The 12,407-nt window shown below is 37.0% G+C and overlaps 1 protein-coding gene across 1 annotated transcript in view; it reads right to left on the bottom strand.

The window, feature by feature from the left end:
• Window positions 1-248: 248 nt before the first annotated feature.
• KLF15 (KLF transcription factor 15) overlaps window positions 249-12,407 on the bottom strand; it is a 76,857-nt gene continuing 64,698 nt past the window's right edge. The window contains exon 4 of the mRNA XM_053670242.1: window positions 249-582. The gene's annotated coding sequence lies outside the window, so the exon portion shown is untranslated. The remainder of the gene's footprint in view (window positions 583-12,407) is intronic.

Below are 12,407 nucleotides of genomic sequence, written 5' to 3'. Positions count from 1 at the left end.
CACAATTTGGTCTGAAAATGATTTATTATGATTGGACTGAAACTGATGTATTTTCAGTGATTCTTTTTTTTCTTAATAATTTTATTTAGTTATTTTTCAAGTACAGTTTTTTGCCTGTTTCTCCCATCCCAGCACCCCCCCACCTTGTGCTCCCCACTTCCCTCCCATTTCTACCCCCCCCCCCAGTTCTCATCCCTGTGTCCTTCATATTTGCTTCTCCAAATCTCTCCCCTTTCTCCCCCTTAAATTCCCTTCCCTCTCCCCTCTGGTCACTGTCCCCTTGTTCTCTATTTCAGTGTCTTTGTTTTTATTCTGCTTGCTTGTTTGTTTTGTTGTTTAGCTTCCTGTTAAAGGTGAGATCATACAGTATTTGTCTTTCAACCCCTGGCTTATTTCACTCAGCATAATGCTTTCCAGTTCCATCCATGTTTTTGCAAAGGGTAGGAGCTCCTTCTTTCTCTCTGCTGCATAGAATTCCATTGTGTATATGTACCACAATTTTTTGATCCATTCATTTACTGACGGGCACCTAGGTTTCTTCCAGCTCTTGGCTATTGTGAATTGTGCTGCTATGCTGCATGGCTAAAGAAAACAGTATTAAATTAGCAAGACAACCAACTGTATGGGAAAACATATTTGCCAACAATACCTCAGACAAAGGTTTAATCTCCAAAATATACAAAGAACTTACAGGACTCCACTCTAAGAAGACATCTAACCCAATTAAAAAATGGGAAAAGGACTTGAACAAACACTTCTCCAAGGAGCACATACAGAATATCCAGAGACACATGAAGAGATGCTCAATATCGTTAGCTATCAGAGAGATGCAAATTAAAACCACAATGAGATACCACTTTACACCAGTCAGAATGGCTATCATAAACAAAACAACAAACAACAAATGTTGGAGAGGTTGTGGGGGAAAGGGGTCCTTAGTTCACTGTTGGTGGGATTGCAGACTGGTACAACCATTATGGAAAGCAGTATGGAATTTTCTCAGAAAAATAAGAATTGACCTGCCTTTTGACCCAGCAATTCCACTGCTGGGATTATATCCTAAGAATCCTCAAACATCAATTTCAAAGAACCTATGCATTTTCAGTGATTATTTAGCAAGAGGTGTTATTCTTTAGCAAGACCACAGAGCTGAGGTGTTTTTTTGGTATGTCCTATTAGAAAGTATGTCATGGCACTGTGTTTCATAACCGTGATGTTAACCTTAATTCCTAGATAAGGTGTTATTTGGCCTGGACTCTTCACTATAAACTTATTATTGTCTACTTTATAATTACTAAACATGTCAGGGGAGACACTTTGAGATTCTGCAGATATCCTGTTTCTACTTAAACTTTTACTCACTAATTTTAATACCTATCAATGGATCTTGCCTGAGGCAGTTACTACTACAACATTCTAATGGTGATTTTTTTATGTTTCATTTCTTTTACATCTGTTAATTGGAATTTTCCTGAAAGGAAGATAAATGGTAATGGAAAAATACAATAAAAATAAAGCAAGGGAGGAAAAGAAGACAATAACAATAGCTTAGGTTTTTCTATAGCTCAGTTAATCCTTAGAACTTTAAAAGCAGATATTATTTTTGAAGATATATATTCTTACTGACTGCAGAGAGAGAGAGCAAGGGATATGGAGGGGAGAGAGAGAGAGAGGGAGAAAGGCATCAGTTTGTTTTTCCACTTGTTTATGCATTCTAAGAACCTTGACCAAGAGCTGAACCCACAACCTTGGTGTATTGGGATGATGCTCTAACCAACTCAGCTATCCAGCCATGGCAAGACCAGATACTATTATTATTCCCCTAAAGGTTAAAGAACTGAACAAAGAAACTTCAGCTTCTATACCCCCAAGGCCACATATCTAGTGAGAGGCAAGTCTTGGAACCAAATCCAGGCCAAGGCCTATGCCCTGCTCTGAAAATTAATACTGGAATAGGTTTGGTAAAAAGTTGCCCATGTGTTTCTTGTGCCCATGGGCTGATCAGCATCTACTTCCCCCTCACTCTCTCCTCCTATCCAGAAATGTTGTCAGCTTCACATGGTCACCAACAGTCACCGAGGCTTCCATTTCCTCACAGCTTTACCACTCTTGTGTTTGTCAGCCTCATGGGGCTTTAAAGATCTTACTGTTTTTTTTTAATGTGTGTTAAATTTGTACAAATTCACAGTTAATTTGCACTGAATATCAAAGTTTCATATTTCTTAGCAATTTAGATATTTGCCCTTTCTTGGTTTTCTATGAACAACTTGCAGCGCAGAGGTTACTGCCCTGCAGATCTGAGGCTGAGACCCTGGTTCTGCCATTCCTGAGGGTGACTTTAATGGTCCTGGGGGAGATAAATTATATTCTCTAAACTTCTGGTTCCTTATCTCTAAAGTGTAGAAAATGTAGCACCTACTTCAAAACCTTGTTCTGAGAAGAATCCAGATAAATCCATTAAGGGGGGTTGACACCTCAATTAGTAAAATTTGGTTGCCATTATTGCCCATTTTTAGGGGATGCTCATCTTTTTGTTTACTGGTTTGTAAAAACCCTTTATATACTAAGGGTATTAACTTTCTGAACATTTAGTTTTTCTGATGGATTTTTTTGTTTACCCACTTTCTTTGTGGTGATTAATCTTAAGCTGAATTTCTAAAATTTTGTATTATATGTTTTCCATTACTTTTTAGTCCCCTTACACTCCCCCTTCCCCATAATCACCATGCTGTTGTCCATGTCCATGAGTCCTTTTTCCTTTTTGCTCAATCCCTTCCCCACTCAACTCCCCCTGCCCTTAGCTGTCATTCTGCTCTCTATCTATGAATCTATCTCTATTTTCCTTGTTAATTCAGTTTGTTCATTAGATTCTACATATGAATGAAATCATATGATATTTGTCTTTCTCTGAGTGGCTTATTTCACTTAGCATAATTAGTCATAGCAATGTTTTCATTTTTGTTTTCTGACCTTAGTGTTATCCTTATAAAGGTCTGCTCTGTTTTATATGTATTAAAAGAGTCACTTAATTTTTTATAGTATGGCATTTAATGGCTTTATTAATTTTCATACTTAGTCAAGCTTGATTCTATTTTGATGGAAAGCATGATGTAAAGTAGGCAATTTAATTCTCTTGTAAATGATAAGCCTATTTACCTAACACCACTTTTTAATTTATTCTCACCTCACTATTTTAAAATGTTACATTTTATCACATGATAGTGACAAGAAAAAAAAATCTGAGATGCTCTGAATTAAGTTACAGCAGGCTGAAGGGTGGAAGGAAGAGACAAAAGAGGTTAATCAGTTAACAACTGTAGGACAAAAACCAACAAAAGACTGCTTTCATTGCTGAGTGTATGTTGGAACTCTCAAAGAACTTCTAGGTGGCTATTTCTGTGATTATCTGAAGAGAATAGTCAGGTGTCACCAACCACCAGGTGCTTCATTTCTTGCTTATGCATGAACTTTCCTCACTATTTCCTACCAATCCAAAGGAGCAAATACTTCTTCCTTAAGGACTATACATCTATCCCAGAACTAGCCCCACTTCATCTTTTACCTTTAGCCAGTTAAGTTTTTTCAAAACAACTTACATCTTTCTTTTCCAAACTGTTTTCATAAAAGTGTCTGTCATCTGTCCAGCAGACATCTTGTCTTCCCATCTCATCAAGCTGCTGGTGTTATACACTGAATTCTCAGAGTCCAGTCCTTTTGGGGCTAGCATACGGGTCAATGAGCCTTTTCTTTTAGAAAAGCTTTTGGCCATGAAAGTTTTTGTTTAACAATAGGTTTCACAGAAATTTGAGTCCTTTTATATGTGTGCAATCCAGTTTACTCTATATTAAGATGCAATATAGTTGTATGTTGTGATTTCTGTCTGGGGCAAGTCCTACCCCATTATCATGGAGCAATCAGAAGAGTGATGAGGAATACTTGAGCCCCAGAGTTCATACTGAGGCACAGTGCTGGGAAGGCTCTCTGCGCACAACCAGGGCACATGATCTCAGGCAGATCCAGCAAATGTTCCAAATGGGTTCCCTGATAGGCAGAGTGTAAACTACTTTTTTGTCTTTTAGGGAGTGTTGAGAGGATCAGGCAGGATTAGCTAAAACCAGTCAGTGCTGGTAGGAGTTATAGGGCTACAATGTGTCCTCTCAGATTTTATATTTTGAAGCCCCACTTTCCAGCACCTCAGAATGTTACTGTATTTGGGGATAGGTTCTTTTAAGAGGTAATAAAGTTAAAATGAGGTCATTAGGATGGGCCCATAAATTAATCTATTTGGTGTTTCTTTATAGGAAGAAGAGATTAGGACACAAACAGGTACAGAGTAAGGACCATCATGTTAGGACACAGGGAGATGACCATCTACAAGCCAAGGGGATAAACACCTTGATCTCAGAGTTCTAGCCTCCAGAACTTTGAGAAAAGAAATGTCTGTTGTTTAAGCCATCCATGTGTAATACTTTCTTAAAGCCTGTGCAAACAAGTAGGGTTGTTATGTGCTCCCAGCTGTGGTGGCCTGCTGGGGCAGCATTGGGCCTCAGAAGCTGGTCCCAGAAGCACAGGTCCCTGTGCTAAGCTGGGACCCCATGATGAGCTGGCCTTCTTGTTATGTATTAAACACAGATCTGGGGACCTAGAAACTCTGGCTACAGTAAGTTTGTCCTCCATCCTGCCAAGGGATATATTATAACAGGGTGGCCCCACTTTCAGGAGTAACTAGCTGTGGTGGGAAGAAAAACAAGGGGGTCATTTGACTCCCAAGCCCCTCCTTTTTCTTTTTTGTTTGCTTTTCTCTAACTACTAAAGTCACCTTAACCAAAGCTCTGGCTGGCCTCTGGTCAGGACTTTCAGCTGCTCTGCATATTTCATTGTCCCATAGTAGGGATAGGCCTGTCCTCTTGGCTGGTGACTACCAGGATGCCCATATGACAGGCCCAGAGCTACCAATATCTTTCTACCAGTCATATGGCAGGTTTGGACAGATGTCCTCAACATTGCTCCTCTGCACAAAATTCAATAATAAAAAACAAATGTCTTGAAAGGAATATGGACAAAGATTTGAACAGCTATTTCACCAAGGAAGATATGAGGATAGAAAATGAGTACATGAAATACTTGAAATCAGGTGACTGTAGTCCTACAATTTCATTTTTTTAAGTTACTTAAACTATTCTTATTCTTTTGCATTTCTGGATGAAATGTTAGACTCAACTAGTCAACTTCTATGAACAAGTCTGCTGGGAATTTGATTGATTTTGCATGGAATCTATAGATTAGTTTGGGTACAGTTCACATTCTAACAAAGTTTAGTCTCCCAACCAATGAGCAAAGAATCTCTATTTATTTAGGTATTCTTTGACTTTCCTAAAAATGTTTTGTAGTTTTTAGCCTATAGGACTGAGACTTTTATTCCTGTTTAATATTTTTGTTCTACTTTAAATGGTTTTGACTTTTTATTTCAGTTTTTGATCGTTGCTAGAATAGAGAAATTGCTTTTTGTAAATTGATCTTGTATCTTGTTATCTTACAAAACTCACTTACTAGTTCTACCTTTTCTGTAGATTCCATTGGATTTTCCATGTAGGCAACCATAGCATCTGCAAATAAAGATGGTTTTACTTCTTCTTTTCCAATCTTGATGAATTTTGTGTCTTATTCTTGCTTTATTGAGCTAAATACAACCTCAGTACAATATGGAATAGAAGTGATAAGGACTTCTGGCCAAGATGGAGGCATAGGTAGATAGATATACTTTGCTTCCTTACACAACCAAAAGGACAACAACAAATTGAAAAACAAAAATAAACTGAACTGCCAAAAAATGAAATTGTATGGATCTGACAACTAAGGAGTTAAAGAAACATTCATCGAGACTGGTAGGAGGGCTGGAGATGGGCAGCTGGGTGGAGAGGATTCACCAGCCAGGTGGGGCTGGAGGACCAGGCAGTCCCACATTTGCATGTGGATTAACTGGGAGGAACAACTGGGGAGCAAGGCTGTCCACACAACCCAGGGTTCCAGTGTAAGGGCAAAAAAAGACTCAAAACCTCTGACTAAAAAATACCTGTAGGGATTGAGGCTGCAAGAGAAACTCCCACCCCCACAGGATAGTTAGTTGGAGAGACCCACAGGATCCTAGAGCTTACACAAAACCACCCACCTGGGCATCAGCACTAGAAGGGCCCAATTTGCCTGTGAGTAATGGCAGATTAACTGAAAGCTGGCAGAGGGCTGAACAAGCAGCATTGTTCCCTCTAAAACCCTTCCCCCACTTACAGAGCCACAATGATACGATGTGGGTTTCCCTGCCCTGGTGAGTACCTAAGGCTCTGCTCCTTACTATGTAACAGGCACATTGAGACAGACAATAAAATGGTCTAAATGAAAGAACAGATCAAATCTCCAGAAAAAAATACAACTAACTGATGAAGAGATAACCAACCTAACAGATGCACAGTTCAAAACACTAGTAATCAAGATGCCCACAGAATTGGTAGAGTATGATGACAAAATAAAGGAAAAAGTGAGGGCCATGAAAAGTGAAATAAAGGAAAATGTACAGGAACCAACAGTGAAGGGAAGGAAACTGGGACTCTAGTCAATGATTTGGAACAAAAGGAAGAAACAAATATTCAACCAGAACAGCATGAAGAAAGAAGAATTCAAGACAATGAGGAGACAGAAACTTCTGGAATGACTTTAAATGTTCCAACATCTGAATCATAGGGTGCCAGAAGGAGAACAGGAAAAGCAAGAAATTGATACTTACTTAAAATAATGAAGGAGAACTTCTCCAATCTGGTGAAGCAAATAGACTTCCGGGAAGTCCAGGAAGCTCATAGTGTCCCAAAGAAGTTGGACCCAAGGAGGAACACACCAAAGCACATCCTAATTACATTACCCAAGATTAAAAATAAGAAGAGAATCTTAAAAGCAGCAAGGGAAAATGAGATAGTTACCTACAAAGGAGTGCTTGTAAGACTGTCAGCTGATTTGTCAAAGAAACCTTACAGGCAACAAGGGGCTGGAAAGAACTATTCAAAGTCATGAAAGGCAAGGACTTACATCCAAAATTACTTTATCAAGCAAAGCTATCATTTAGAGTAGCGGGGGCAGATAAAGTGCTTCCCAGATAAGGTCAAGTTAAAGGATTTCATCATCACCAAGTTCTATTATATGAAATGTTAAAGGGACTTATCTAAGAAAAAGAAGATCAAAACTATGAGCAGTAAAATGACAAACAACACACAATTATCAACAACTGAACCTAGGGAAAAAACACACAAAAAAGCAAACAACTAGAACAGGAACAGAATCACAGAAATGGAGATCACATGAATGGTTATCAGCAGGGAGAGGGAGGGGGAAAATAGGGAAAAAGGTACAGGGAATAAGAAGCACAAACGGTAAGTACAAAACAGACAGGGGGTGGTTAAGAACAGTATAAGGAAATGAAGAAGCCAAAGAACTTATATGTATGACCCATGTACATGAACTAAGGTGTGGGAATGCTGGTGGAAGGGAGAGTACAGGGTGGCAAGGAATAAAGGGGAAAAAATGGGACAACTGTAATAGCATAATCAGTAAAATATAGTTTAAAAAAAGAAGTGGTGAAAGTGAATATGCCGTCTTATTGCTGACCTTAAGAAAAATAATTCAGTATTTCACCATTAAACATGATATCATCTGTAGGCTTGAGAAACTTCCCTTTATTCCTAGTTTTCTAATATTATTTTTTATCAGAATGGATGTAATTTTTTATAAGTGGTTTTCCTGTCTCTACTGAGGAGATAGTATGGATTTTCTCATGTAATCTATTAATATAGTGAATTGCATTGATTGATATTTTTCAAATTATCAATCCTTGCAGTCCTGAGATAAAACCTACTTATTTGTGATGGCTTTTGATATGTCATCTGGGCTAGACTAATCTATACTCCCTAGTATCCCATTTCTCGTATGTTTCCAGTCAGGATAGGCCATAAGAGATATTATCTCTCAAAGACAGAAGAAGTAATAGTGGTCATTTTATAGTATACACACACCTCAAACACCAACCTAGATGATGATGTGAGGGATTTTGCAGACATGACAAACACATAGGTATAGATATAGATGATAGATATAGATATAGATATAGATATAGATATAGATATAGATATAGATATGTACAGGTATAGATTGTCTCCTATTTGTTCTATTTCTCTGGGAATCCCTACAAAGCACATTTTGTGATATTAATCTTCTTAAAGAATCAGCTTTTGGGTTCATTGACTTTTTAAATTAATTATCTATATTATTTCTAAACTGATCCTTTGTACTTCCTTTATTCTGCTTCCTTTGTGTTTAATTTGCTCTTCTTTTCCTAGTTTCTTAAGGTGAAAACTAAGGACATTGATTTGAAACAATTCTTCTTTTCTAATATAAATATTCAGTGTTGTAAATTTACCTCCACGTACTGCTTTACTAATACTCCACAACTGTTAAAATGTTACATTTTCATTTTTATTCAGTTCGGAAGACTGTACTTTTTCGTTTAATTTCTTCCTTGGACCATGTGCTATTTATTTCTCAGATGCTAGTGAATTCTCCAGGTATTTCGCAGATTTTATAGCTCAGAATATGGTCTATCTTGTCCCACATACACTATAAAATGGTGTGTATTTGCCACTATTGGGTTGAATGTTCTATATATATGAAATTAACTTTGTGGATAGTGTTACTTAAACTTTATTGTTGCTGATTTTTTCTACTTATTCTGTCAATTATTGAGATTGGGGCATTAAAAATGTTAGATTGTGATTGTAAATTTATCTATGTCTCCTTGAATTTCTATCAGTTTCTGCCTCATGTATTTTGATGTTCTGTTATTAGGTGCACAAATGTTTAAGATTATTTCTTCTTGTTGAATTGACCTCTTTTATTCCTGGTAATATTTGTGGTTCTGAAATCTACATTACTATAGCTACTTCATATTTCTTTTTTCTTGTGTTAGCATGGTATATATTTTCCCATCCTTTTGATTTTTACCTATTTGCAACTATATTTTTGAAATATATTTTTTTAAGGTAACATATAATTGAACCATGCTTTGTTATCCAATCTGGAAACCTCCATCTTTTAATTAGCATGTTAAGATAATTTGCATTGAATGTATTTATTGATATGGTATGTTTAAATCTAGCATCTTGCTACTTGTTTTTTATTTGTTTTATCTGTTTATTTATTTTTGTTTAATTCAATATTTTTATTATTTTATTTTATCTCTTTTGTTGGCTTATTAATTACAACTCATCATTTTGTTCTTTTAGTCATAGCTCTAGGATTTTTAGTACATATCACTTTTCTTAGTTTATTTCAAGGGATATTATGCCACTTCAGTTATATGGAAGAACTTCCTAATAATTTACTTCCATTTCTCCCCTGCTGAATTTTATGCTACTTTTCTCGTACACTTTACTTATATTTATATTGTAAACTTATGTTAAAATTATCAATTAGCTTTTAAGGAAATTTAAATGATTTTAAAAATTGATATTTTTATGTAGTTACTATTTCCAGTCTTCTTCATTCCTTTGTATAATAGTGTAATTTCAATGGGGACTGATTTTTTCAACTTTTGTAAATATAATTTTTTCTTTATTTTGCCTTTGTTTTTAGTTAGTTTTAGAGTAGCAGCCCTCCCTCTATTGTTCCTGTGTTTAGAAGATGCATGTCCAATGTACTGTTAATTGCATTGTTTCCAACAGAAAATGATTATTCTTACCTTTATTCCTGTGTATGAACATGTCTTTTTTCTCTGGCTCCTTTTAAGAATTTTTTTCATAACTGATTTATGCAATTTGATGTACCCTGGTGTCATTTTCTTCATGTTTCTTCTACTTGAGGTTTATTGATATTTTTGCATATGGTTTTATAGTTTATATCACATTATGAAATTTTTCAGTCATTACTCTTTCAAATATCTTTTCTTTATTGTCCTACTTCCCATTTGGGAACATTAATCATACATTTATTATACCAATTGAAGTTTCTCATAGCTTACTGATACACTAGTCATTTACTTTATTATTTTTTTATCTCTGTCTTTAATTTTACATGATTTCTATTACCATATCTTCAAGTTCACTAATCTTTTCTTCTGCAAAGCCTAATTTTGTCACTAATTATATTTTTATCTGACATTGTAGTTTTCATCCCTAAAAGTTTGATTTGAGGACTTCCGCCAAGATGAAGGCATAGGTGGAGATGCCTTGCTTTCTCACACAACCAAGTTTAGAGTCAACTAAATATCAGCACAGAAAACACAGCCAGAACACAGAAAATTGAACTTTTCGGAAGTCTGATAACAACAAATTCTTCAGCCTGACCGGTAAGAGGGGTGAAACCAGCAGCTGTTGGAGCAGGGTTACACAGGAAAACTCAGTCAGACAGACTCAGGCGTGCAGAACCCAGGCACAGGATTGCAATGGGTGGACCTAGTGAGCGACCCAGCGAACGACTGCAGGGAACCAGTGAGGGAGCAGGGCCGAGATTTGACTGTGGTCGCGCATTTGTGCACAGATAAACCAGCCAGGGAGTGGGTGGTTAGACGAGACCCAGCAGGCCTCAGCAGCTAGCAGCAGCAGAGGGGGCCACCATTTCCCCGCTCTGACCCCGCCTCCACATACAGCATCACAACCCAGTGACCTGGGAGTCCAAGGCTCCACTCCTCATACTTAATGGGCACAAACAAACCAAAAATGGCTCAAGAAGATCTCAAAGCCCCAGAGCCTATAAATCTAAGTGATGAAGAAATAGCAAAATTCTCAGACGCACACTTCAAAACACTGCTGATCAGGATGCTGACAGATCTGGTTGATTATAGCCACAAATTGGAGAAACATATGAAGGCGAAACTAATGGAAATGAATGGAATTGCACAGGACACCAATAGCGATGAAAAGGAAACTGGGACTCAAATCAGTGGAGGGGACAAGAAGAAAGCAAATAATGGCCAAACAGAAAAGAGTCAAGAAGCAAGAATTCAAAGAAATGAGGAGAGACTTAGGAACCTCTAGGACATCTTTAAATGCTCCAACATCTGAATTATAGGGTACCAGAAGGGGAAGAGGAACAGCCATGAATGGAAAACTTATTAGGACAAATAATAAAGGAGAATTTCCCCAATCTGGCAAAGAAAATAGACTTCCAGGAAATCCAGGAAGCTCAGAGAGTCCCAAAGAAGTTGGACCCAAGAAGGAACACACCAAGGCACATCATCATTACATTAGCCAAAATTATAATGAAGGAGAGAATCCTAGAAGCAGCAAGAGATAAGGGGACAGTCACCTACAAACAGGTTCCCATCAGACTGTCAGCTGATTTCTCAAAAGAGACCTTACAGGCAAGAAGGGGCTGGAAAGAGGTATTCCAAGTCATGAAATCCAAAGACCTACAACCAAGATTACTCTATCCAGCAAAACTTTCATTTAGAATGGAAGGACAGATAAAGTGCTTCTCAGATAAGATCAAATTCAAGAAGTTCATCATCACCAAGCCCTTATTATATGAAACGTTAAGGGGACTTATCTAAGAAAAAGAAGTTAAAAAACATGAACAGTAAAAGGACAACAAACTCACAGTTATTAACAACTACACCTAAAACAAAAGCAAACTAAAAGGACAGCTAGATCAGGAGTGGAAACATAGAAATGAAGATCTCATGGAGGGTTAGCAACAGGGGAGTGGGAGGAGGAGAAGGGGGGAGAAAGTACAGAAAATAAGTAGCATAGATGGTAGACAGAAAATAGATGGGGGGCAAGAATAGTATGGGAAATATAGAATCTGAAGAACTTGAGACACATGGTCATAAACTAAAGGGGGGTAATGGTGGGGGAAGGGGGGTAGGGTGGAGGGGAATGAAGGGGGGAATAGAACAACTGTAATGGTATAATCAATAAAAAATTTAAATTAAAAAAAGTTTGATTTGAGTCTCTACTTTAACTTCTGCACATATACAATACAATTAAAGTTGACCCTTGAACAATATGAGCTGACCCACACAGAATCAAAAATTCATGCATAACTTTTGAGTTCCCCAAAACTTAACAACTAATAGCCTACTATTGACTGGAAACCTTATCAATAATATAAATAATTAATTAAATAAAATTTGTATGTTATATGTATTATACTCTGTATTCTTACAATAAAGTAAGCTAGAAAAAAGAAAATGTTATTAAGAAATTTATAAAGAAGTTAGTTACAGTACTATACTGTATTTATTGATACCACAAGTTTATGTCTTCTGCTTACAAGATAAGTCATCTGTCATTACCTACATCAACAATGCTTTATATGATGCAAACACCATAGATGTTATAAGCATTACTAACACTAGACATGAAAATGAAAAT

This window comes from Artibeus jamaicensis, unplaced genomic scaffold (genome assembly GCF_021234435.1).
Source record: "Artibeus jamaicensis isolate MK-2021 breed Jamaican fruit bat unplaced genomic scaffold, CSHL_Jam_final contig_558, whole genome shotgun sequence".
In the NCBI taxonomy this organism is placed as follows: Eukaryota; Metazoa; Chordata; class Mammalia; order Chiroptera; family Phyllostomidae; genus Artibeus; species Artibeus jamaicensis.
Note: the sequence above shows the minus strand (reverse complement) of the source record. Positions and strands in the feature narration are given on the sequence as shown.